The sequence below is a fragment of the Halichoerus grypus genome, chromosome 5, assembly GCF_964656455.1.
Source record: "Halichoerus grypus chromosome 5, mHalGry1.hap1.1, whole genome shotgun sequence".
NCBI classification, from domain to species: Eukaryota; Metazoa; Chordata; class Mammalia; order Carnivora; family Phocidae; genus Halichoerus; species Halichoerus grypus.
Window position 1 is genome coordinate 56,983,345 of NC_135716.1, and position 27,637 is coordinate 57,010,981.

General features: G+C 35.7%; 1 pseudogene; it reads left to right on the forward strand.

Moving 5' to 3' along the window:
- The first annotated feature begins 3,545 nt into the window (after window positions 1–3,545).
- The window catches only part of LOC118534825 (DDB1- and CUL4-associated factor 13-like), a 117,997-nt pseudogene continuing 93,905 nt past the window's right edge, over window positions 3,546–27,637 (forward strand).

Below are 27,637 nucleotides of genomic sequence, written 5' to 3' on the forward strand. Positions count from 1 at the left end.
AACTTATAACTGGTAGTTTGTACCCTTTGAGCAACATCTCTCCATTTACCCATCCTACAGCACTTGGCAAGCACTATTCTCCTTTCTGTTTCTATGAATTTGGCTTTAGAGTCTAAATATAAGTGAGATCATGTAATATTTGTCTTTCTCTGACTCATTTCACTTAGCATAATGCCCCCAGAGTCCATCCATGTTGTTGCAAATAAAATAATTTTCTTCTTTTTCATGCTTTTTCTTCTTTCACATTTTCCTTATCCATTCATCCATCGATGGACACTTATGTCATTTCCATGTCTTGGCTATTGTGGATAATGCTGTAATGAACATGGGCGTGCAAAAATCTCTTCAAGACAGTAATTTCCTTTCCTGTGGATACATACCCATAAGTGGGATTGCTAGATCACATAGTAGTTCTATTTTTAATTTTTGAAGAATTTTAAAACCGGTTTCTGTAGTGGTTGTCCCAATTTAAAGTCCCCCCCAACAGTGCACAAGGGAACCCTTTTTTCAACATGCTTGCCAACACTTATTTTATTTTTTGATAATAGCCATTATTATGAGTATGAGAAGTTATCGCATCATGGTTTTGATTTGCATTTCTCTGATGACTATAAATTTTGAACACCTTTTCACCTATTGGCCATTTGCATGTCTTCTTTAGAAAAGGTCTATTCAGATTCTTTGCTAAATTTTTAATCAGTTTTTTTAACCACTGAGTTGTGAGTTTATTATATATTTTGGATATTAATCCCTTATCAGATGTATAGTTGGCAAATATTTCCTCCCTTTCCGTATGTTGCCTTTTGATTTTGTTGATTCTTTTACTGTGCAGAAGGTTTTATTTTGATGTAGTCCTACTAGTGTATTTTTACTTTTGTTGCTTGTGCTTTTGGTGTCATATCCAAAACATTGTTGCCAAGGACAATGCCAAAGAGCTTTTTCCCTGTTTTCTTCTAGGAGTTTTATGGCTTCAGATTTTACATTTAAGTCTAATCCATTTCAAATTATTTTTTGTGACTGATGTAATTAGGGGTCCAATTTCACTCCTTTGCATATGAATATTCAATTTTCCCAACACCATTTATTGAAGAAACTATGTTTTTCCCATTGACTATTCTTGACTCCCTTATTATTTATACATGGGATTGTGACTGGGCTTTTGATTCTGTTCCATTTGTCTGCGTGTCTGTTTTTATGCCAATACTATACTGTTTTGATTACTATTGCTTTATAATAAAGTTTGAAATCAGAACGTTTGATGTCTGCAGCTTTGGTCTTCTTTCTCAGGAATTTTTAGCTATTTGAGGTCTTATAATTGCACAAATATTTTAGGATTTTTTCTATTTCATGAAAAATGCTTCTGAAATTTTAATAGACATTGCATTGAATGTGTAGATGGCTTTGGGTAGGAAGGACATTTTAACAATATTAATTTTTCTTATCTACAAACATGGGATACCTTTGCACTTATTTGTGTCTCCTCCAATTTCTTTCTTCAATGTTTTATAGTTTTCACTGTATAGATCTTTCACTTCCTTGGTTAAACTTATTTCTAAGTATTTCTTTAAGTTTCCTTTTTTTAAAAAAGATTTTATTTATTTATTTGAGAGTGAGAGAGAGAGAAGGAGCAGGGGGAGGGGCAGAGGGAAGGGAGAAGCCAGACTCGAGCCAGCTGTGGGGCTTGATCCTGGGACTTCAGAATCATGACCTGAGCTGAAGGCAAACGCTCAACCTACTGAGCCAACCAGGTGCCCCAGTATTTCTTTAAATTTCTGATGCTATTGTAAATATAATTATTTTCTTTCTTTCTTTTTCAGGTAGCTTACTGTTAGTGTATATAACACAACTGATTTTTCTATGTCGACTTTGTGTCCTGCAACTTCACTAAATTCATTTGTTAGTTCTAACAGCTTTTTGCTGGAGGCTTTAGAACTTTTAATATATAAGAGCATATCATCTGTAAATAGAAACACTTCTACTTTTTCCTTTCTAAATTGGATGTCTTTTATTTCTTTTTCTTGTTTGACTGTTTGGCTAAGATATCCAGTATTATGTTGAATAGGAGTGGTGAAATTGGTCACCCTTGTTATGTTCCTGATTACAGAGGGAAAGCTTCAACCTTTCATTGATGAATATGATGTTAGCTGTAGGCTTGTCATATTGTCATATTGTGGTGAGTTACATTCCATCTATACCGGATTTGTTGATAGTTTTTTTTCATGAAAGGATGTTGAAATTTGTCAAATGCTTTTTCTGCATCTATTGAGATGTTCATATGATTTTTATCCTTCATTTTATTAAAGTGATTACATTTATTGATTTACATATGTTCAGCCATCCTTGCATTCCAAACAAATATCCCACTTGATCTTGGTGTATGATCCTTTTAATGTGCTATTGAATTGGGTTCACTAGTATTTTGTTGACAATTTTTGCATCTGTATTCATCAGGAATATAGATCTATAGTTTTCTTTTCTTGTAGGGTCCTTATCTAGTTTTGGCATCAGGGTAATTCTGTCCTTACAAAAAGAGTTTGGGAGTGTTTCCTTCTCCTCAATTTTTTTGGAAGACTTTGAGAAGGATTGGTATTAATTCTTCTTTAAATATTTGGTAGAATTCACCAGTGAAACAATCTTTTCCTGACCTTTCTTTGTTGGAAGGTTTTGAATTACTGATTAAATCACCTTACTCATTCTTTTCAGATTTTCTATTTCTTCATCATTAAGTCTTGTTAGATTGTATATTTCTAGGAATTTATCCATTTCTTCTAGGTTATGTTATTTATTTTGGTGTATAATTGTTCATGGTATTCTGCATTCGGAATTCAGTATTCATGATCCTTTGTATTTCTGCGATATCAGTTGTAATGTCTCTTCTTTCATTTCTGATTTTATTTGAGTGTTGTTGCTTAGTCAGTCTAGCTGAAGCTTTGTTATCTTTTCAAAAAACTAGCTTTTATTTTCATTCTTATTTTCTATTGTTTATCTGTTCTCTATTTCTTTTATTTCTACTGACTTTTGTTATTTCTTCCTTCTGCTAACTCAAGGCTTCCTTTGTTCTTTTAGTGATTCCTTTAAGGATAAGGTTTTCCATATGAAATCTTTTTTCTTAATGTAGGTGCTTATCACTCAAAACTACCCTCTTAAAACGGCTTTTGGTGCATCCTAGAAGTTTTGGTATGTTTTATCCATTTTTATTTGCTTCAAGATGCTTTTTAAATTTTCTTTTTGATTTCTTCTTTAACCCATTGGTTGTTCAGTAGTATGTTGTTTAATTTCCAGATTTTGTGAATTTTCCAGTTTTCTTCCTGCTATTGGTTATTATTTCATATCACTGTGCTCAGCAAAGACACTTGGTATGATTTCAATTGCTCCTACCTCCCAGTCATCAGCACACCTCAGTATTCTGGATGGGGTGAGAAAGAAATGGGTCTCTTCCCAGTGTTCAATACAGCTGAGAAGCCAGGTGCTCACTCACATGCTCTTATTTTTCTACATGAGAGTGTTTCTCTTGGCATTGGGCTGTACCATCTAGGGAAGGGATTATGCAGGTAAAGTAAAACTGTTACTCCTAACCCCCTCATTGCATTTACTCAGGGATTTTTTTCCTCTAACGTATGCTAGAAGTTCTCCACTGGACTGTTAGACTTTCACAAAGGCACTCTCAAACATGGATGATTGTCAAAATCAGTGCACTTGGGGGAAAAGATGGTAGAAAACTCTTAATTCTCTATTTGATCCTTTACTTCTTGTTTGAATTGATCATAAAGATCAGCCAGAAGTGAAAGCACATGCTCTTCTTTGGTGTTTTCTGAGCATGCATACTGCCCTGTGCATGCACATGGCTTTCTAGATTCCCCAGTGTATGCAGAAGCTTTTAAAATCCTTATGCCCCAAAATATTACATTCTCCAGCTTCTCCATCCAGGCCTTCAGCATGTTTATTGTTTTCTACAACTGTTATTTTATTCCCCAGGCAGAACAAGTTGTTCATTTGCCTTTCATTTGTGTTTTTGATGAACATGCTCCACATAGGCACTTCTCTGCACTTAGTTCTGAGTTAGGTGAAATGAAGGTTAGATCCTTGCATCAGGCCTCCATGGAACCTAGACAGGTCAAAACAGAAAAACACAATTCCTTGGGAACAAGGTCCATTCTGCTCCTTTTGGAACCAGGTACCCACACCAAGAACATGGGCTGCAGCTTTCAAGACTGCTAACATCCTGGACAGCAGGATAGAAAAAAGGTAAGTTAAAATGCCCAAAACCTCACCTACCATGTTTCAGTGGCTTTTCTCCCAGTTAAACATTCACTTGTTTGCTTTAAACCTTTGACTATCTTCCAGAATTCCTTATAAGGTTGAATCTGACAGATTTGCCAGTTTTTCAGTGTTTCTGGTCAGGGACAGCCCCTGGAGTTCATGCTGCTCAATTTTTGCTGACTTAACTCCTACTATGTTTTATACTCTATCATGTTAAGCATTTTATATTTAAATTTGCAAAGGTCAAGAAACAGACTCTTAACTATAGAGAACAAACTGATGGCTACCAGAGGGGAGGTAGATGGGGGGGAAGGGTTAAATAGGTGATAGGGATTAAGAAGTACACTCATGATGAGCATTAGGTATTGTATGTAGGTGTTGAATCAGTACATTGTACACCTGAAACTAATATTATACTTTATGTTAACTAACTGGAATTTAAATAAAAACTTAAAAAAATAAAGCAAAACCCAGCACATGAAAAAAAATAAAATTTTCAAAGGTCATGAAATCTGGAAATGGCTAAAGTTGATATAAGAAGTCAACCTCTGGAGGTGGAATCCCTGGGGCACCTTACAAAAGTAAACACAAAACTATTCTAGAGTTTTATTCTGTGTACCCCCAACCCTAGCTTTATAGGATTGTTCAACATCAAGCCTCACCGAAGATTAGCACACATTTGAAAGTCAATAATAAATAGACACATGAAGGAAAGTCTACCATAAATAAGATTTAAAAGACTCAACTATAACAAGATTGGATAATCATGATCCTTATAAAATAGAAATATTGCTTGAGTGTTTTAAATTTGATTTATATGATGACATTAATTATACAGATCCAGATGATAAGATCTCAAGACTTCAAGGTTTATACATGTTAATCTTTAAATAAAGCTCAATAATATGAAATAGCAGTAGAAACAAAGTGTAGACAAACATTAAAGAGGTCTGAGACTTCCCAGTGCAGCTCCCAGGATCCTTTCTCATCAGACAGGGGACAGTAGAATACATTATTATTTTTTTTTTTTTACTGTCCATCATTCATTGCTCAAATTCTTCATGGCTGCTCATCTACTATAACAAAGAAGTCATCCAAAGACCAAATGTGGTTATGCAATTTCTGGTTCCAGTTGTCTTTGTTTATTTGTTTGTTTATAAATTTATAAGTATTTTTGTTTGTTTTTTTCATGGGCTTCAACGTGCTACACTTGGACTTTCCTCCTTTTTTTTAAAGATTTATTTATTAGAGAGAGAGACAGAGAGCATGCCCATGAATGTGAGCACACATGCAAGCAGTAAGAGGAGCAGAGGGAGAGGAGGAGAAGCAGACTCTCCGCTGAGTGCAGAGCTTCACACAGCTCGATCTCATGACCCTGAGATCATGATCTGACCTGAAATCAAGAGCCAGAAGCTTAACCGACTGAGCCACCCAGGCACACCTGGACTTTCCTCCTTCTTAAGATTTTCTATTATGTAGCACCCGATGCTAAGGAACCTCTTATGTTCCAGTCTATAAGCTCATTTTCTGAACCATACTTCTAGTTCATTGGTTTTTATCCAAAAATCTATAAAAATCCATATCATATCCTTATTTTTATGACCAGTTCCTGACACCACAAGGAACACAATTTTTAATTCTACCCATTGAGCAGACTTATCTTTACCTTCTTTATTCGAAGTAATAACCAATTATGTGTCACAATGCCTTCCAGACTAAATGTTGTCCTTCCAGCTTGAAACTACTATCTGTAAACCATGATGCTTGTTAGGCATCCTTGAGAAATGATCATAGGGTGTGGGGCCCTTCAGCTATGGGGTTAGATAACTCCTCAGGGGGATCTAAGAAAGGGCCCAAAGTCATGGAAGCCACATTTTTATGTATTGCTGTGGTCCATTTCCATTTGATGAGTATCTGTTGGATTTCTTTCCTAGAATGTTGTTTTTACATAATGCATGCCATGATGTGTATTTCAGATCTCAAAATAATTTTATATCTTTCTGTAATAGAAGCAGGTTTAACTAAAGCACAATAACAAGCAAACGATCGTCAGAGACTAGAGCTGGGAATTGCATTAGGAAAATTTCAAGTCCAAAATCTCAGTGGTTACCACTGGGAGGCAGTAACAAGCTTTTGGCCAAGACCTCAGCAAATATGGTTGGAGTTGCTGACACTCCGATCATTTGATCATCATTGAGGTTGTATGACTCCAGAAGTATCTATTAGGTCATGGCTTTTTGACACTGCATGGTAGGCTACTGCTGTTCAGAGCCCCATTCAAATTCAGCTTTTCTTTTTTCTGGTAACTTTGTGAGTGGGAGCTAATTTTACAAAACAAAACAAACCAATTAATTTTTGTTTCAATTTTTGAGCTGGCAGGAACAGTAGCTTATTTTTGGTTGTTTGAAGAATGTTGCTAATGTCTCTGGCCCAAGTAATTCTTATGAATATTACCACGTATTCTTGAACCTACATTTTTAGCTGGCTATAGCTGGTCTCTGGTAGTGATATGATCAATCAGAACTTTTAATTGCTTTAGCATGATCTTCAGATGGAGATCAGCATTCTATCATCAATAAAATGTATAACTGCACATTTCAATTGAATCAAATTGAACCAGTTATGTCACTAAGCAGAATTTAAATATCCCTATGGAAGCTCAGTAAACCTGTATTGGATTCTGTCCAACATAAATAGACAATGATTTTTTTTTAAAGATTTCATTTATTTATTTCACAGGGAGAGAGAGAGAGCACAAGCAGGGGGAGTGGCAGGCAGAGGGAGAGGGAGAAGCAGACTCCCTGCTGAGCAGGGAGCCTGATGCGGGGCTTGATCCCAGGACCCTGGGATCATGACCTGAGTTGAAGGCAGTCGCTTAACCAACTGAGCCACCCAGGTGCCCCGACAATGATTTTTTTTTAATTGAAGTATAATTGACACACAATGTTACATAAGTTTCAGGTGTACAACACAGTGATTCAGTAACTATATATTATTCTCACCACAAATATAGCTACCATCTATCACCATGCAATGCTATTATAATACCATTGACTATATTCCCTATGCTGTACCTTTTATCCTGTGACTTACTCATTCCCTAACTAGAAGCCTGTACCTCCCACTCTCCTTTGCCCCTTTTTGCCCATCCCCCCAACCTCCCTCCCCTATGACAATCATATTTGTCTTCTATATTTATGAGTCTGTGTCTACTTTTGTTTATTCATTTGTTTTGCTCCACATATAAGTGAAATCACAGGCATTTGTTTTTCACTTATTTCACTTAGCATAACACTCTCTAGGTACACCCATGTTGTTGCAAATGGCAAGATCCCATGCTTTTTTTAGGACTGAGTAATATTCCATCACATATATACCACATCTTCTTATCCATTCACCTATTGATGGATGCATATATTGCTTCCATACTTTGACTATTATAAGTAATGCTGCAATAAACCTAGGGGTGGATATATCTTTTCAAATCAGTGTTTTCATTTTCTTGGGGTAAATACCTAGTAGTGAAATTAGTCAACCATAGTGTATTTCTATTTTTAATTTTTTTTAAATAGCATCCATACTGTTTTCCACAGTGGCTGCACCAATTTACATTCCAACTAACAGAAATGCACAATGATTTTGACTTTCTTCCACAATTGAAGTTAAAAAAGAAATTGTTAGATAAATCAATCACAGAATACCAATCCTTCTTAGCTTGCTGCAAATGTGAAGTGTTACACTGTTAGGCATGGCTGATGCTGTTGGAGGAACCATGTTTTTCAGTCCTCCATAGTCTACAATTAACTTCCAAGATTCCTCAACTTTTCTTCCAAGCCACACTGGATTACTAGAAAGGGTATTCTATGGGTGATAATATACTTGTGTCTATCATAACCTTAGCCAAGTCAGGAATTTCTTAATAACCCCCAGGTGTACTATACTGTTTTCCATTAATCACTTGAGTGGGTAAGGTCTTCCTAAGGATTTCCATTTAGCTTAACAATTAAAATAGTATATAGAGCAGATTTTTAGATCCCTTTCTCCAATTGTTTGAGGGAAGAGCTTCCCATCCCTCCCATTCAAGATATCACATACTTTCTAATAACATATTCTGGCAAAGTTGGTACACAACCATGAGTAATCTTTGTTCATAAATTTCTACTTCAAGCCATATTTTCAATTTTAAGTCATTGACAATATACCACAACTCCATAATTTAATTATGTTGCCTTTTTGCTTTTTATTCACAGATCTGACAGTAAACTATGAGCCACTGTAGAACAATTCCAATAAAATTTCTTCATCATGTCCATGATATTCCACACACACCAATGCAAAAGGTCTTGGACTCCCTGCTACTGATGGCACCGACACTTTCCACCCTGGGACCAACCTGATATATTCTTTACCTGGCATTGTTTTAATCAGTGTTGTTTATGAGGATCCTTTTTTTTTTTTTCTATCACCATAAGATTTTTAAAAATTCACTATGGCTAGGATAAACTGAACAAATCTTTTTTGTAACTTTTGGAGTTGGTGGTGCAGATGGACCACATAATCTCTCCAGCAATCTATTAAAGTTTTAGTAGTTATTCCATCTATTACTTCCTTTTTCAGGATATTTTTAACTAACTATCCCAACCTGTTTAATTGTCCTGAGGTTTTTTTCATCCCTTTTAATCTCTTTTTAAAAATATGTTATTTTTTTATTTGAGAGAGAGAATGAGAGAGCATAAGCAGGGGGAGCGGCAGAGGGAGAGGGAGAAGCAGGCTCCCCGCTGAGCATGGAACCAGATGCAGGGCTCAATCCCAAGCCTTGAGATCATGACCTGAGCTGAAAGCAGACACCTAACTGACTAAGCCACCCAGGTGTCCCTATCCCTTTTAATCTTAATGGTCTTTTTTCTCCTAAATATTTCTAACATTTTTCCCATCACTTAACCCTTTTGGAGTTGAGCCAGTAGGTCTGTGACAGCTTCTCTCATATCCTTTACCTCCCAACAGGAGGGTCACACAAGAATCCCAAGCATTTGAACCTTATTTATCACATAAATTATTTCTTGGGTGAAAAGCCTAAAATTAGAGCATATTTTGTCCTTATATAATCAATCTGAAGGTGCTTGTACTTCCAACATTTCAGCACCCTCAGGATTGTTCAGCTTTGTATGAGAGTGGAGTTGGACTATCCCCCCTCTCAAGCTATTTTCACATAACCCTGCCTTCCACTGGCTCAAGAGATTAGGATATCCACATTTCTGCAAAACATAGACTGCCTGAGCTCTTTGAATATTCCAGGTTTGGGGCATCTCTTGATCCCCACTTTCCCCTTCACCTTGTCCAAAGCCTGTATAATCTTTTTAGTGATTATCAGTTAGGCAGGGTAACATTCTGATCAAAAGAAGTACTTGTACTACTCCCTGATTTCATCATGTCCCTTCCTGTTAACACAGAATCAATGGTGGTAACCTGGCAGACCTGAAGCCTCGTGTTTTTTCTTAGTTAACTCTCATTTTTGCCAAAGCAGCTAACAGCAGCCAAGGCACAGAATTCTTGACTGACTTCCCTCCCGTCTGAATTTCTTTTTTCATCCATTTAGGTATTTCCCTCAGCTCCAGATCTATCCATTTCTAAGTTGATGTGTTTATTCTGCTGTCAATGGTCACAATACCACTGAATTGAAGGCTAGCCTAGCAGAGCTAGCTTGGCATCAAAGGTCCTTCATATCCCATTTCCTCATCTTCCTTTCTTCCAAACTAAGCCTTATCCATCATTTAATTATACAGCCAAGGGCCACTTCAAGCATCCTGCTCAGAGCACCAACTGCAGCAAATTACACAGGGTCAGATAACTGAAAGAACTCATTAAACCACAGGGTACACTGTTGGTGGAGGTCATCAAGATGACATGACTGCCAGTTGACCTATGAGGTGCACCTTGGCAATAAGAGGCTCCTCACCACCTCCCCTATCCATGGAATATGGGTTCTGCTTGCCTTCCCCACTCCCAGAGGCTGCCCCAAAGACATAGTAGACGAGATGGTGCTGTGGTGCTGAGACCATCTGGACAGTATACAGCCCAGTGCGCTGAACCCAGGCAAGGGCTCTATATACACTTTTAAGATTTGCTGGGCGGGTGCAAAGATCTATTTCCCTTGTTGCTGCCCAAGACAAGCCCTGTATGTAGGTTGCCTTTGCTCACTGAACCTGCCACCTAGCAACCTGGAGTGGCCTACCTCTTTCTTCAGTCTCTCCCTCCCCATAGGGGCTAGTTTTAGATTTCATCCAGGAAGCTCCTGAGGAGGTTATGAACCAACATACACTCATATAAAGCTTTAATAAAGGTAAAAGGATAAAAGCATAGACAACCATGAGAGAGAATGGAGATTCCTAGGCACACTTCCAGACCATTTTCTCAGATGCAGGACATGCTTCATCTCTGGATCATGACCACCAAGATAAGTGTGGGAAGTCATGATTCAGCACAGCCAAGGTATAAGTTCCCTGGATGGGTTTTTTGTATTCTATTGGTCAGGGAGCTAAAGCAGACTGGTTTTAAACAGGTGAAATAGATACAAACCATTAATCTATACATTTTTGATTAAAAAAAAGTAGACATGCTGGTACAGAGTACCTCTATGGACGTTTTGGACTTTAAATAACACATTATAAGTTACTAGCTAGTACATTTAATCCCTACTTGGGCCAGTGTCAGTGTCATGGTGAACCTGGACATAAGAATAGAGATACCACAAACTAGCTTTTAACTTTTTCAACAACTTTCAAAAGTATGTGTCAAAAGGTTTCTATTGTTAATACATTAAAAAAATGGAAAAGCATAAACTTTTAGGATTTTGAATCATGTAATGTTTAGAAATTCATATTAAACTGCTATAATATACCACTTAAAAAATACACATATAGCCTATTGGTTGTTTTAAAACAAATGATTTGTCTGGCTGGATCCTAGTAGAAACCCTTTTGGTGATTGCTAGGTAAGGCAAAATATTTCCTTATATGCTAAGCCATTTAAGTGATAGGGAAAATATTCATAATTAAACACAAATATCAAATGCTTTGAGATGAAAAGTATATTCCTTAAGCATTTTAAAAACAGAAATATTAAAACTGGGGCACTTGGGTGGCCCAGCTGGTTGAGTATCTGCCTTCAGCTCAGGTCACGGTCCTGGGGTCCTGTGATGGAGCCCTGCATCAGGCTCCCTGCTTGGTGGGGAGTCTATTTCTCCTTCTGCCCCTCCCCCCTACTCATGCTTTCTCTCTCTCTCTCCCTCTCTCTCTCGAATAAATAAATAAAATCTTTTTTAAAAAAGAAATGTTAAAACTGAAAATAAACAAACAAAAGAAATGAGCTATTAAGCCATAAAAATATGGAGGAAACTTAAATGCAAATTACGAAGTAAAATAAGCCAATTTGAAAGTGCTATCTATTATATGATTCCACCTGTATGACATTCTGGAAGAGGCAAAATTATAGAGACAGTAAAAAGATCAGTGGTTGCCAGGATTAGTGGGGAGGAAGAAATGAACAGAGCGCTGAAGATTTTTAGGGCAGTGAAACAATCCTATACTATACTGTATATACATATATAAAATATGTAATTATGTTGTAATAATTTGGAATTGTAATATATGCAATTATATATGTAATGTATATATATTATACATACAATATATATATTGGTAGATACATGTCATTTTACATTTGTCAAAACCCGCAGAATGTACAACACCAAGAGTGAACCTTAATATAAACTTTGGACTTCGGGGATAATGATATTTCAATGTAGGTTCATCAGTTATAACCAATGTACCTCTCTGGTGGAGGATGTTGAGAATGGGGGAGGTTGTGGAAGGGAAGACAGATGGTATATAGAGACTTTCCATAATTTTCACTCATTTTTCTGTGAACCTAAAACTGCTTTAAAAAATAGTCTATTTGAAAGAAAAAAAAAGGATGGATGGAAAAAGATACACTAGGCACATTATAACTACAAGTAGTCTGTTATTACCACCAAGACATGGATACTAGGATCTTTACTCAGGATAAAGATATTTACTACAGTTAATAAAAGGCAAGTTTACCAGTTGACTGCTATATCAACTATGGGCTTTAGCTTAACTTTTCAGCTTCTGAAGACTGCCTATATTCCTTGGGTTATGATCCTTTCTCCATCTTCCAAGCCAGCACTGTTGCATCTCTCTGACCCTTTTTCCCCTCTCTCTGTAACTACTGAAAAAAGAAGTTGGGAAAAGTTAGGAAAAGTTATCTGCTCTTAAATCTCCTATCATTAGATTGGATCAGCCTGGATAATCCAGGATGTTCTTCCTATCACAGTCTTTACCCTTGATCACATCTGCAAAGTCCCTTTTGCCATGTAAGGTAATACATTCACGGGGTCTAAGGATTAGGATGTGAGCATATTTGGGATCATTATTTTGCCTACTATAGCTTCCAAGTTTAAGTTGTTGGCTAAAATAATTTCCTTCTGACTGTACAGCTAAAGATCCTGATTTTTGCTGGTTATTGGCTAAAGGCAGTCCTAAGGTCCTGGAGGCCATCTGCTGTTTCTTGTCATATGGGCTTCTTCAACATAACTGCTGATTTCATCATACGTGTGGGTAGAATGTCGGCTCCAGTCTGCTGTGATATAGTCATATAACATAACTTACTCATAGAAGAGCTATCTCACTACCTTTGCCATGTCCTATTGGTTAGAAGCAAATCACAGGGGTTTCTCAGCCAAGGGAAGTGGGTTACACAAATGTGTGGACACTAGAAAGAGGAAAATCTCTGGAGCCCACCTTAGGGCCTGTCTCCTGACTAGTAATTGCACTTCTTAGTATACTCTGAGATAATCTCACAGGAGACACATAAGCACTTATATGAAATATTAATTGCAGTATTATTTGCAATACTGAAAAAGTTGAAATAAATTAGCAAAAGAACGGAATAAGTTGTGGTATATCCAAACAATGAAATACTAAACTAATTAAAATGAATCAATTAGAGCCTCGTGTATCAACATACATAAATCCCAAAAATGTCCTTTTTAACTCAACAAAATGTAATTTATAAAAAATATTGTACCATACACTTAAACTTAAAAAAAAGAAAACAAGGGCGCCTGGGTGGCTCACTTGGTTAAGCGACTGCCTTCGGCTCAGGTCATGATCCTGGAGTCTCCAGATCGAGTCCCGCATCGGGCTCCCTGCTCGGCAGGGAGTCTGCTTCTCCCTCTGACCCTCCCCCCTCTCATATGCTCTCTCTCTCTCTCATTCTCTCTCTCATAAATAAATAAAATCTTAAAAAAAAAAAAAAAAACAAGAAAACAAGAAAAAGGATATAATGTAATATTTTTATTAATACAAATCTGTGTTTAAAATTTCTAGAAAATAGGGGCACCTGGATGGTTCAGTTGGTTAAGCATCCGACTCTTGGTTTTGGCTCAGGTCATGATCTCAGGGTCATGGGATTGAGCCCCATGATGGGTTCTGCGCTCAGTGTGGAGTCTGCTTGAGAGTCTTTCCCTCTCTATCTCTCCCTTCCCATTTGCCCCTCCCCCCACTTGCGCACGTGCTCACTCACTAGAACAATGAGACAAGAAGCTCTTTATCAAGCATATTAAAATACTCATTTATCAATTCTATCTTCAAATAATATGCACACTTCATTTTACCTGTTCAGTGTCTAATGATAATTCTGATCTTGCAAAATACTTTGCAGAGCTGCTCTTCCTCATTCAGTGATGTTGAATCAATCAACCAGCTCGTATCATTTTCAAAAGTTTGGATGTATTTCAGTCATCTCTTTGATCATCCTTCGAAGGGTATCAACACACACACAATCTTATCTCTTCTAGTAAAAGATAGGGTGTGGGTTTTTTTTTGTTTTCTTGTTTTTTTGTAGAAATATAATTTTATACCTTATTTACTAGCCAGATAATCTCAAAGGCTTTCAGTAGATAAAGATAAGTTTAACATCCAAACTTGTGAAATGCATTGACAAAACCCCTGCAAGATATAAAGATATACTTTGTGGCCACTAGAGGGCATACAACATCTGCCACATTTTTCATTAAAACTAAGGACTTTTGACTGTAGTTACATTTTGGCTAAAAAGTAAGAAAATGGAGCCCCAGTTATATTTAAATCACTATCATTGAAATACAAATATTAACTTAATTAAAATGAGTGCATTCACTGAAAAGTCATTTTTTTAGCCAATTTTCAATATTTAGGAATTTTTTCCCCAAGACCAGATTTTTAAATATAGCAATGCATTTGATTGTGAATCAATAAGTAAAATAAGTAAAACTATATTTTAAGTTTTTTAAAGGTAGGAATCATACTTTATTTATCTTTGAATCCTAATACATTTACTGATGGTCATGTTTTAGAAGCATATATGTTTTTTCATTATGAAATTCAAAGATTTATATTAAAAACATTAGGTACTTCACAAAGGTATATAATGCAATTCCACAGATGTAACTTTATTAGACATAAAATGAGGTGATAGGGTCAGTCAAATCATATTCTCTAAGAATTCAGGGCCAGGTGACAGCCTTGTGGTATATCAGAGGTAAAGCCCATCGGCCTAAAACTATTATCTCCATCTGCCTGTTGGTTGTTGGGAAATTCTCTTAGGATCTTCTCTTGATTAACTCTCAAATCCATTTCTGCTTTTAAGCATTGGATACTTTGCCCCCAGAGTCCTTCTTCCCCAAACCCCTAGGGATTCATCTTATTTTTCTTTTCACAGACTGTTGCTTACTCCATTTCTTGCAAATGTTACCTACCATGGAGTAGATGCTAGTTCTTGACCTATGTTTCCCCCAAACCATTTTTTTTTTCTCTTTAAAGGTTTGCATTTAATCTCAGAGAACCCTACTGGATTGACCTTTTCTGCTTCAGACACTGACACATACAGACTGGATCCATTGCTAGGTCTGATGTGATTTCATGCCTCATAGATTATAAATACAGAGTCACAATGATTATTTCTTCTTTCTTTTCATCAGGTCAAAGAGTTATGAAAACCTATAAGTATTTCCTTTGAAAATTATTCATATTCATTCCTTTTCCTCTGTTTTTACCACTACCTCTTGAGTTAATCTCTCACGGCCCTGCATTTGAATTACTGCAAGAGTTTCTTAATTGGCATCTCTTACTCTGTTTCCATTTTTTAATCTCTTTCTATAAAGACACTAGAACAATCTTTTAAAAATGATTTCATGATGGTTCTCCCAAGCAAATACATCTCTAGTAATTTTTTACTACCATGTCAATGTGAAAGTCGTCTGCGTGATATGTAAGCTCTCTCAGAATATGATCCTATCCATCATATCAGAACTTAACTTCCCTTGACTCCCACATGCATCCTTACCTAATAAATCAAGTCTTTTTGTCACAACAAAAAGATGACTTTCACAACACAGAAACTTTAGACTTTTCAATTTTCATATATTTTAATGTTTAGCTTCTCTCAAGCTTATTACCTCTTATTACGTTTGTATTTTCAATGTTTTCTATAAAGCCAGACCCTATAAGAAGCACAATCATTACTGGCTGAATGTATGAATCTATAAAATGGCATCCAGGATATATCCCTTCTATTTTTTTCACTGCTTCACCATATTTAGGTGTGGTAGAGTAGATAGCATATATGAGTTAGACAGAAGCCATAGGTTTAAATTCTTGATCTTCCATTTAATAGCTTTGGAATATTGGGAACATCTCCAACCTTTTCTGAAATTGAGAAAAAAATTAGTATGTCCCATTGCAAAGATAATATAGATAGTACAGAGAATTTGGGGGGGAAATTAAGAAAAATTTTACCCCTAAATCTGTATTTTTCATTCCTATTGCTGCTATAAAAATTACCATAAACTTAGTGGCTTAAAACAACACAAATTTATCATCTTTTGGTTCTGTAGGTCATAGTCTGAAATGGATCTCATGGAACTGAAATATAAGTGTTAGCAAGACCACATTACCTTCTCGTAGCTCTAAGGAAGAATGACTGTGGGCTTTTGCTTGCTTGCTTGCTTGTTTGTTTGTTGCCTTTTCCAGCTTTTAAAGACTGCATTTCTTGGATAGTCAGTTACCCCTTTTCATCTGCAAAGCCAACAGTGGTCAGCTGAATATTTTTCTCATTGTATCACTCTGACATTGACTCTACTCTTCTGCCTCCTTCTTCATCATTTAAAGTTCTGTTGGAATTGCATTGTTGGATTATTATAGATAATCCAGAACAATCTCTTCATCTTAAGGTTCACTGACGAGAAACCATATTATATCTGCCACTTTAATTCCCCCTTGCTACTTAACTTATTCACAGGTTCTGGGGATTAAGATATGCACATCTTTCAGATGAGAGCATTATTCTGCTGATCACAGCTTACCCTCTGGCCCTGACTCAGATTCAACATATATTAATTCCTTTTTAACATCCTTCAAAGTCTGGATCAATTACAGCATCAACTCAAAGTTCAATATGTTATCTAAATACCATCAGTTCAAAAGCCCCAAATCTCATTATCTACATCAGGTATGGCTGAGGCTCTGGATATAATTCATCCTTAGTCATAATTCATCTCCAGCTATTCACCAGTGAAACTCAAGAAACAAGTTATTTGCATACAAAATAAAATGTTGGGCAGGTATGGGATAGTATTTTACAGACATTCTCATTTAAAAGGGGAGACAATTTTTTTTAAAAGTGTCATTGGTCCCAATTTGATATCAATTTTTATAACATCTGAGAGAGCTCCATTCAGTTTCAAGTCTTAGAAATAATCCTCTGTGCCTTGTGATTCCACTTTCTGGGCTCCTGATTCTGCTCTAGGAGTAGTCCTTTCTTGCTCTTCAAAGATAGAACATGTTTTCAGTTAATTCATTTTATCACCCTATTGGCAATGTCTCTTTTAGACCAAGATGACAGTGTTTTTTGCTGGTATAACATTGTTAAGAATGTTAAGAACATTGTTAAGAATTGTGGATCTCCATTGTATGTTATGAGAATTCGCTCCAGATAAGAGAGTTCTCCACAAGTTTCTCTTGGATAACCACATTCCTGGCTTCTGCTGATATGGCCAAGGAGACCCATGAACCACATGCTTATCTCTTCAAAGAGTCCTCTGTGCAACTGAATACCCTGACCTTTTTATCCTTCTGAGCCACTAGACAAACATTTTCCAGCCACACCCTTGGCTTTCTCTTAAGAGCATGCTTTCCTGACAGCAAATCTCTTGATTTTTGCATCTTTTGCAATCTAGAAAGACGAGAATTTCCAAAATCAAGTCCTAGTTCCTTTCTGTTTACCAGTTAACAGTTCACTTACCTTTTTCCTCTTGATTATACTATAAGCAGCAAGAAGAAACCAGGTTGCACCGTTCATACTTTGCTTGAAAATCTTAGTAAAGTATCTAAGTTCATCACTTAAAAAGTTCTGCTTTCCACGTAACTAAAGGACACAATTCAGCTCAGCTTTCTGCCATTATATAGCAAGGATTTCCTTTTCTTTAGTTTCCAATAATGAGTTTCTCTTTTCCACCTTAGCCCTTATTAGCAGCTCCTTTAATTCCCATATTTCTACAAATGTTTTGTTTATGATGACTTAGGTATTCTCTAAGACAGTATGTTTTCTTTACCATGCCCCTTGTCCTCACTAGGAGAGTTGTTAACATCCGTATTTCCACTAACAGTCTGTTCAAGGCAAGGTAGGCTTTTTCATTTATACTTCTCAAAATTCCTCCAGCCTCCACCTATTACCCAATTCCCAAGTCACTTCCATATTTTGAGGTATTTGTCACAGCAGCAGTCTACTTCCAGTTACCAAAATCTCTATCAATCAAGGTTCAACCAGAGAAGCAGAATCAGCAAGAGATATATATTGAAAGATTTATTGCAAAGAACTGACTTACATGATTGGGGAAGCTGGCAAGGTAAGTCTAAAATCCATAGGGCAGGACTTCAGGAAGGGCAGGCTGGAATTCTGTAGGGCTGAAAAGGCTGTCCATAGATGGAATTTCCTTTTCATCGTACTTTTAAGGCTTCTCAACAGATTGAATCAAGCCCTCCCAGAATATCTAGGATAATCTCTCTTACTTAAAGTCAACTGATTATGATTTTAATAACATCCACAAAATGCCTTCACAGCCACACCTAGGTTTGTGTTTGATTAAATAATTGGGGACTCCAGCCTAGACAAATCAAACATATCACAAGACTATATCATGTACCATTACTCTAACATAATTATGACTTTGTATATTTCCTTTTTTAAAAATGTGCCACTATAGCTAATTATATTCATAATGTACACCACTTTGATATCTACTTGTTTTGTGTAACATACTATCATAGAATTTTATAATTCTATAAATAAAATTCTAATTACTGAATATTTTTCCTAGTTAAAATAGTTAATGACTGCATAACATTCAGTCCAGTTCTTATGTCATAATTAACAACTTCCTTCCAGTTTTTACCATTGAAAATTGTACCATAATTAATAATTGCATGTTAATGTTTTTTCTATATTTTTATTTTTAAAGGCATATGCCCCAAAATATAATTAGTTCAAAGAATATGAATACATTGATGGAAGCTATGAAGTTACCACATTATTAAATTGGAAAAGTAATAAAATCATCTTTACCTAAAAGATATAAATTATGGCAAATTTTTAATAAATTGTAAAGATCTCTATAAATGTGAATGAATTATTTTTTATAATACATTGTGATATAAAATGGAGACTTAATCAGGACTCAGTCAGACAGTAATATTATAGGTTTTGTGGGCCACATATGGTCTCTTTGCACCCATATGACTCTGCTACTGTATTGTGAAAGCCACAGTCAATATGCAAATGCACCAATAAAACTCTATTAAAAAACAAACAGCCAGATTTGACTCATGCCTTAGTTTGCCATATTATGGTATAAATTATTGATTAGTCATTTGGTCAAAAGATCATTTGAAAATATTTGCAATATTTTGAATTAATAAATGAATGAGTGAATGAATGAATGACTCTTCCAAAACCCATATAATTCTCCATTTTATCAATGTATTTTACTTTGTGAATATCATTAAAAACATTATTTATAGTTTCTGCATCATTATTACTACTGCATGTCAGAACCTTTCATAACTTGCAATTTGACTACTTTCCATCACATCTCATCCTTTGCACCTTTTGAAAAATTTTATTGTTGCTGATATAAAGACCGTATCCCTATAATTGTTGCATCTTAAAGTGCTCTGATATTAGAAAGAAGACAGAAAACAATCTGGCCTATAGATCTTCATGCCCACTGTGTCTCTACCAATATTTTATATACTGACATTTTCTGGTCTCCTAATTCTCTCCCTTATAAGACCTAATAATCCTAAAGATATAGATCCTTAAGAAGCGTAAGTGAAATAGAGACCTGGAACATCTTGTTTGTCCTCCCATGTTCTTTTTTTCCTATGACACATGCTCTTTGGCCCAGAATAATAGATGAGATCTACAGGTGAGGTGAGATTTCCTTTACTCATCAGGAAACATTTAAGTTACAAAACATCTCCATTTTATACTCCAGAGAGGTGTATACCTTATATGACATTTTCCAGAGACCTATACTTTCATAAACCCATAGACTTCAGGTTTATTTACTATCAGTAATTTTTAGCCAGGAACATTCTGTTAAAATCATTCTATAAACAGCTCTTTCTCTTTAGGAAATTTCACTCAGTTTTTGTTGTTGTTGTTGCTGTTGTTGTCTGTCTGTTTTACCCAGAGGTCCAGCTGAAAAGGAGATTGGGCCAAGTCATCTACCTTCTCCCTTGCTCCCTCACCACCACCCCAGGAATATCCTTCTGGAAAAGGGAGCAAATGGATCACAGCCCAGCTGCCTTAACTTCTTTCGTACTCACAATATACTGGAGAATAAAGAAGGTTATGTTTTTTTCCTACTGTATGTGCTCAGACAAGTTTTCTCAGAAACTTGTATAAATAATAAAAACTATATAAATGCCATGGAAAATATATGTTTCTCTAAAAAGTGAGATGTTGTCATTTATTATAGAATATTGTAGCAGACCTGTAATGGCTCAAAAGGATAAATATAGGTTACTGGGAATAGGATCAATCAAAATACAGGAGAAATTAAAGGCATTGTACTTTGGCTCTCTTTTATTAAAGTACTCTTTTTTAAAAAAGATTTATTTATTTATTTGAGAGAGAGAGTATGTGAGAGAGACAGGACAAGCAGAGGGAGTTGCAGAGGGAGAGGGAGAAACAGGTTCCCTGCTTAGCAGGGAGCCTAATGTGGGGCTCGATCCCAGGACCCTGAGATGATGACCTGAGCTGAAGGCAGACGCTTACCTGACTGAGCCACGCAGACACCCCTAAAGGACTCTTTATATAACAGCAGAGTCAAAAGAACACTGTTGTGGAGTGATAATCATCTATATGTCTTTCCCCTTTCCACTACTTTCTGATTTCCTTAATGGCTCACCTGTTCACCATTTTATATCTGGAGCTGATAAAACAGTAGATAATCAGTAAATATTTTGAATTAATAAATGAATGAATGAGTGAATGAATGAATGACTCTTCCAAAACCCATATAATTCTCCATTTTATCAATGTATTTTACTTTATGAATATCATTAAAAACATTATTTATGGTTTCTGCATCATTATCACTACTGCATGTCAGAACCTTTTATAACTTGTGGTATATGAAGGAATACTTGTCTTATAAACTATGCTCAGTTTAGGAAAATACATACTCTAAAGTCTAAAAAAACATTAATTATCTTAAGCAGACATTTCTGAAAATATGACAAAAGAACACATGTTCTCCAAATTGTGCTTAATATTTGATTTATAATAGAAGCCCAGACATAAGCTTACCACTGAGTCTACCTTAAAATATTTGAAAATTCTGGGTGAGCCCATACAAAATATCAATTTTCCCAGAACTATTTCTCAGTTATGATATTTGACACTCGAAATAACACCTTTCTTCATAGGCTTAATCAGTGAAGAAACAAGTGAGTAGGCAGATGGTACCACTATAGCCATGAATTCCTCTTTATTCAACATCTTTAATGCTTTTTTGTCATTTGGAAAATAAACCTTAGTTTATTTCATAATATAACTATTTCTTTGAACTTAACTTTATTTTCTGCTTTAGAGAACAAACAACTCCTGGTGTGAAATGAAAACATTATTTATTAACTAAGAGACTGGAAACTGTCAAACTGAAGGGAGAAAGGAGATTTTAACATGCTTATGGGACTCTTCAGTTGTTAATATTAAGAAAGTGCCACCTCGGGCCACTTGAATGGCCCAGTCGGTTCAAAGTCTCACTCTTAGTTTCAGCTCAGATCATGATCTCAGGGTCCTCAGATCGGGCCCCATGTGGGGCTCTGCACTTAGTTGGGAGCCTGCTTGAGATTCTCTCTCTCTCTCTCTCTGTCTGCCCCTCCCCTCACTCTCTCTCTCTCAAATAAATAAATAAATCTTAAAAAAAAAACACAGTGCCATGTCATCATTCCATTAATTGGGGAGGAACTATGCTGGAAGAGCAGGGATATATGAACCCTGCATTTTGGAACATGAACCTTGATCCAAATAAGTCCCTGATATTATAATGTTTGAGTCCACAATGTGACATATCAATAAATCATGCATCAAGAGACAAAAATCAAAGAATTTTTTTAAAAACTTACTTTAAAATTTTTTTATTAATTTTCACAGACATCTTCTGTAGTTGTAAAGTACCTTGAAATCATCAACTGTTAAATATGTGGTGATTGGAAGTTCTGTTAGCTTTCTCCCACATTCACGAAACCTATCAGGAGAGGAAACAATTTTCTCTATTTTCATTTTTAGGAGCCTCCCTTCATTTTCTCTTAAGACCTTCTTTCTCACTATTCTTGATCCAAATTAATGTAATCAGAAGTCCAGTTTCACATGAAAAAAAGTACTTTTATTCACCACTAACTCTTCTCTTAATATTCATGCAATTGGGATTCAAATTCTGTTTATTTGGCCTCAGAAATGATTCTCAGTTCAGGATTCTCCTCTCCTTATCATGCCAGTTCTTTAAGGCACAAACTCATCATCATTTTCATAGGCCAGGGTTTCTCAATCTCAGCACTACTGACATTTTGAGCTGTATAACTCTTTTATCAAATCAGGAGGAGCTGCCTTGTGTACGATGTTCAGCAGCATCACGGGCCTCTATCAACCAGATGCCAGAAGCCCTCTACCTCCACTACCATCATCCAGTAGTGAAAATAAAGAATGTCCTAGATAGGGGTGCCTGGGTGGCTCAGTCGTTAAGCGTCTGCCTTCAGCTCAGGTCGAGATCCCAGGGTCCTGGGATCGAGCTCCATATCAGGCTTCCTGCTCGGCGGGAAGCCTGCTTCCCCTCTCCCAATCCCCCTGCTTGTGTTCCCTCTCTCGCTGTGTCTCTCTCTGTCAAATAAATAAAATCTTTAAAAAAAAAAGAATGTCCTAGATATACCAAATATATAACTTGCAGGCCAAAATCACCTGTACTTGAGAACCACTGTCCAAAAGTAGACACTGATCTGGCCCTGCATAACAAAGCTTATAAGCAAGACCCAAAAGAACTAAATTATTTCCAAGAACAAAGCACAAGAATATTTATAAAAATATAAACACAGACAGCACTCAAAGTAAAAATGACAATGTCTGGAATCTAATAAAAAATTACCAAACATTCAAAGAAACTGAAAAATAGAACCCATTATGACATGAAAAATTAATTAATTGAAACATACCTTGAAATGATACAGGTCACAGAATTAATAGACAAAGACAATAAAATAGTTATTATAATTGTATTACATATGTTCAAAAAGCTATAGGAAATATGGGATATGTAAGTAGAAACATGTGAGAAAAGACTCAAACTTCTAGAGAAGATAAAAATCAAAATGTTTGCAACAAGAATACATTAAACAGGATTAATAGATAAGACATTGCAGAAGAAAAAACAATGTTGAACTTAAACATATAGCAACAGAAACAAACCAAAATAAAATACAGAAAGAAAAAAAATCTAGAAAAAAATATTGGACAGAGATTTAGAGAACTCAATATAGTCAAATATATGTGCAATTAGAGTTCCTGAAAGAGAGGAATGAATAGAGAAAAGAACAAAAATCCTTAAAGAAACAAAGGCCAAACATTTTCCGTATTTGATGAAAGGTATAAATCTACAGAATCAAGATGCTCAAGGAACCCCTAGCATGGGAAACAGAAGAGAACTACACTATGGTATATCGTAATCAAATTAATTTTAAAAAGTGATGAATAAAAATATTAAAAGCAGCCGTAAGAAAAAGACATACAACATAAAGAGCAGCAAAGATTAAGCTGGCACTGCTGCCAGTGTTCTCACTGTAAGCACAGCAAGTGAAACTTACAGAGAAACACCATTTTTACAGTATTTTTAACCCTTTTGAAAAACAAAAGAAAAATAAGCTTTTCTAGATTTTATCACCAGTAGACATGCAATCCGATATATTTTAAAGAAAACCCTCCAGACAGAAGGAAAATAAGGATAGAAATAAGGAATATCAGAAATGGCAACCATCTCTATAATTGAGACTTTTTTTCTTACTACACTTAAATCTTAATAAATGATTATTAACTATTCAAAGGAAAAATAATAAAAATGCATTGTGATATATATAACGTATATAGAAGTAAAATACATGACAAAAAATAGTACAGAGGTCAAGGGGGCAAAAATGAAACTATACTGTCATAAGTTTCTTATAATCTATGTGAATTGATATAACATCAAATGAAGACAGAATGTAAAAATGAAACAAGTATACTACAAATTCTAAGGCAAATACTAATATAACAACAAAGAGTGATATCTAATAAGCTAGCAAAGGGGATGAAATAGAACCATGAAAATATCAAATTATATAAAAAATAGGAAATAAAAGAAAGTAAGCAAAGAACAGATGGGATACACAGAAAACCAGTACTCAGATGAAAGATTTAATTGCAACTATATGATTAATAACAGTAAATATAAATGATCTAAATACTCCCATTAAAAGTCAGACTGTCAAGTTAAATTTAAAAAGAAAGACCAAGTTATATATTGCATATAAAACTCCTTTAAATATAAAAACACAAATAAATACATTATAAGTAAAAGCATGGAAAAACATATATTCTACTAACTAATCAAAGTAAAGCTGGAGTGGCTAAATTAATATCAGAAATGGAGATTCAGAGAAAAAACATTACTAAGAATAAACTAGGTTATTTCATAACAAGAGGTCAATTCTTCAAGAGGACATAATAATTATGTTTATATACTAATAACACAGTTACAAAATTTCTGAATCAGGGGCACCTGGGTGACTCAGTTGGTTAAGCGTCTGCCTTTAGCTCAGGTCATGATCCCAGGGTCCTATGATCGAGCCCTGCATCAGGCTCCCTGCTCGGCGGGAAGCCTGCTTCTCCCTCTCCCACTCCCCCTGCTTGTGTTCCCTCTCTCGCTGTCTTTCTCTCTCTCTGTGTCAATTAAATAAATAAAATCTTTAAAGAAAAATTTCTGAATCAAAAGCTGATTGAACTGCAAGGAGAAACAGAAAAATCCACAATTACAGGTACATATGTCAACATCCCTTTCATAAAAATTGATAGAACACATAGAAAATAAGTAAGTTTAGGTAGTTTAAAGTGCACATAAAACATTTAATGATACCGCTCATATTGTGAGTTATAAAACAAATCTCAATAAATATAAAAGGATCCACGTTATACAAAGTATACTATATGACCACAATGCAAATAAATGAGATAATAGTAACAGAAATATACGAGGAAAAATGCCTAATTTTGCAAACCAAATAACAATGTATACATTCAATCCAGTGCAAAGGGGGAAGAAAAGAAAAGTATTCAAACTATAAAGGAAGCACTAAATTTGTCTTTTTTTTTTAAAGACTTCATTTATTTATTCGTCAGGGTGGGGGAGAGAGAGCACAAGCAGGGGGAGTGGCAAGCAGAAGTAGAAGCAGGCTCCCCACTGAGCAAGGAGCCCAATGTGGGACTTGATCCCAGGACCCTGGGATCATGACCTGAGCCGAAGGCAGACGCTCAACTGACTGAGCCACCCAGGCATCCCCTAAATTTGTCATTATTTGCAGACAACATGATTGCCTATGTACAAAAGCATAAAGAATCTCTAAAAAATCTTCTAGATATAATAACTGAGTTAATCAGGGTGGGAGGATATATGGTCAATAGACAAAAATAATTTGTACTTCAGCAGAATAGCAAAGAACAATTAGAAATGGACATTGTAAAAAATTTAAATTATAACACCAAATATATGAAATGCTTAGAAAGAAATATGACCAAACATGACAAGACCTATATACTAAAATTGACAAAACTTGTTAAGAGAATTTCTAAAAATATAAATAAATGGAAACTTACACTATGCTCATAGATCAGAAAATTCAACACTTTTAGGTAACAATTTATCTTATTGATCAACTCATCATATCAATGCAATCCCATTCATAACATCAGATTTCTTATAGAAATTGACAAACTGATTTTTTTTTAAGAGTTTATTTATTTATTTGACAGAGAGAGACACAGTGAGAGAGGGAACACCAGCAGCGGTAGTGTGAGAGGGAGAAACAGGCTCCCCACGGATCAGGGAGCCCCAATGTGGGACTCAATCCCAGGACCCCAGGACTATGACCTAAGCCGAAGGCAGATGCTTAACGACTGAGCCACCCAGGAGCCCCCAAACTGATTCTAAAATTCATATGAAAATGCAAAAGACTGAAGAGACAACTCTGAAAGAGAAGAATAAAGTTGGAGGAGTTTCACTATCCAATGTTGAGTTAGTATAATGCCATATAATCAAGAAAATGTGCATAAAGGGAGACAAACAGATCAATGAAGCAGAATAGAGAGTTCAGAAATAGACACACCTATAGATAGCAAAGGTTTTCTACATAGACTTTTCAGCAAATTTTGCTGGAACATTTAGCTATCTATATCAAAAAATTGTTTTATTTTTGTGTTTTAACAAAAAACAACTTTGATCCATGCCTTGAACCATATAGAAACATTAATTCAAAACATACCAGTGATTTAAATGTAAAACCTAAAAATTTAATGATTTCTCAAAGTGCAAAAATTAAAAATAACTCCAATTTTTTTAATGTACAATTTTTTTTTTGTTTCAAGTTTTTATTTAAGTTCCAAATGGTTAACATAGTGTAGTACTGGTTTCAGGAGTGGAATTTAGTGATTCATCACTTAATTTTAACACCCAATGCTCATCACAATGAGTGCCCTCCTTAATACCCATCACCCATTTAACTCATCCCTTCACCCACCTCCTAGTTTGTTCTCTATAGTTAAGAGTCTGTTTTATGGTTTGCCTCTCTTTTTCTTCCCCTACATTCATCTGTTAGTTTGTTCTCTATAGTTGAGTTTGTTTTATGGTTTGCCTCTCTCTTTTTCTTCCCCTACATTCATCTCTTCTGTTTCTTAAATTCCACATATGAGTGAAGCCATATGGTATTTGTATTTCTCTGACTGACTTATTTCACTTAGCATAACACACTCTAACTCCGTCCATGTTGTTGCAAATGGCAAGATTTCATTCTTTTTTATGGTGAGTAATATTCCAGTGTGTGTGTGTGTGTGTGAGTGTGTGTGTGTGTATACATATACCATATCTTCTTTATCCATTCATCAGTCTATGGACATGTTGGGTCTTTCCATAATTTGGCTACTGTTGATAATGCTGCTATAAACATCAGGGTGCATGTGTCCCTTCGAATCAATTATTTTTGTATCCTTTGGGAAATATCTAGTAGTGCAATTGCTGGGTCATAGGGTAGTTCAAATTTTAACTTTTTGAGGAACCTCCACACTGTTTTCCAGAAACTGACTGTACCAGTTTGCATTCCCACCAACAGTGCAAGAGGGTTCCCCTTTCTCTACAACCTCACCAAACACCTTGTTTCTTGTGTTGTTGATTTTAGCCATTCTAAGAGGTGTGAGGTGATATCTAATTGTAGTTTGGATTTGCATTTCCCTGATAATGAGTGATGTTGAGCATCTTTTCATGTATCTGTTAGCCATCTGTATGTCATCTTTGGAAGAATGTCTATGCATGTCTTCTGCCCATTTCTTAACTGGATTATTTGGTTTGGGGTGTTGAGTTTGATAAGTTCTTTATATATTTTTGACACTAACCCTTTACCAAATATGTCATTTGCAAATATCCTCTCCCATTCCATAGGGTGTCTTTTAGTTTTGTTGA